This window comes from Phalangium opilio, unplaced genomic scaffold, assembly GCF_054372755.1.
Source record: "Phalangium opilio isolate 3A_F unplaced genomic scaffold, DU_Popi_V2 ptg000055l_1, whole genome shotgun sequence".
Taxonomy (NCBI): domain Eukaryota; kingdom Metazoa; phylum Arthropoda; class Arachnida; order Opiliones; family Phalangiidae; genus Phalangium; species Phalangium opilio.
In genome coordinates this window covers 3,396,996-3,397,796 of record NW_028324174.1, presented here as the reverse complement: position 1 = coordinate 3,397,796, position 801 = coordinate 3,396,996, and the positions used below count along the sequence as shown (strand labels likewise).

Below are 801 nucleotides of genomic sequence, written 5' to 3'. Positions count from 1 at the left end.
AGTGAAATAATTGTTAAATATTTATTATAACCTCTACACCACAGACACGTGGTAAGTCTAAGTTTTCCAAGAGATCTAACTAATTATTATGTCTAATCACGATGGTTAAAACATGTATCTACCTGGGCTCGAACTTGGGACTTTCCGTGTGTGAAGCGGACGTGATAACCACTACACCATAGATACGTGGTAATACTGAGTTTCCCAAGAGATCTCGCTAATTCAAGCGCCCAATCACGATGGTCAAAACATGTATCTACCAGGGCTTGAACTTGGGACCTTCCGCGTGTGAAGCGGACGTGATAACCACTGCACCATAGATACGTGGTAGCACTGAGTTTTCCAAGAGATCTAGCTAATTCTTATGTCCAATCACGATGGTCAATACATGTATCTACCATGGCTCGAACCTGGGACCTTCCGCGTGTGAAGCGGACGTGATAACCACCACAATACAGATACGTAATAACACTGAGTTTTCCAAGAGATCTAGCTAATTATTATGTCCAATCACGATGGTCAAAGCCGTACTTCTGTAATTAACTAAAATTAACATACTTAGACTTAATTGTTTTGATCAAACTGGCTGATAGCACACCCTGAATACTTAATTGTTAATTTAAGATAATTCCGAAAAGTTTCTTCGCTGTAGTTTTTAAGTTATCGGTGGGGAAAAATCACGAAAAACCCATGTTAATCTCCATAGGAAATTAGCAAAAGCGGGTGAATATTACTTTAACGTTACAAAACGGTATCAAGTCATATCTACAAGGGCCTACCGGCCCTGTAGAATTGTGTCCA

The 801-nt window shown here is 39.8% G+C and overlaps 1 non-coding gene across 1 annotated transcript; it reads right to left on the bottom strand.

Moving 5' to 3' along the window:
* Positions 1-251: 251 nt before the first annotated feature.
* Positions 252-324, bottom strand: TRNAV-CAC (transfer RNA valine (anticodon CAC)). Its single transcript has one exon. It is a non-coding gene; the product is annotated as a tRNA-Val (tRNA).
* Positions 325-801: the final 477 nt, after the last annotated feature.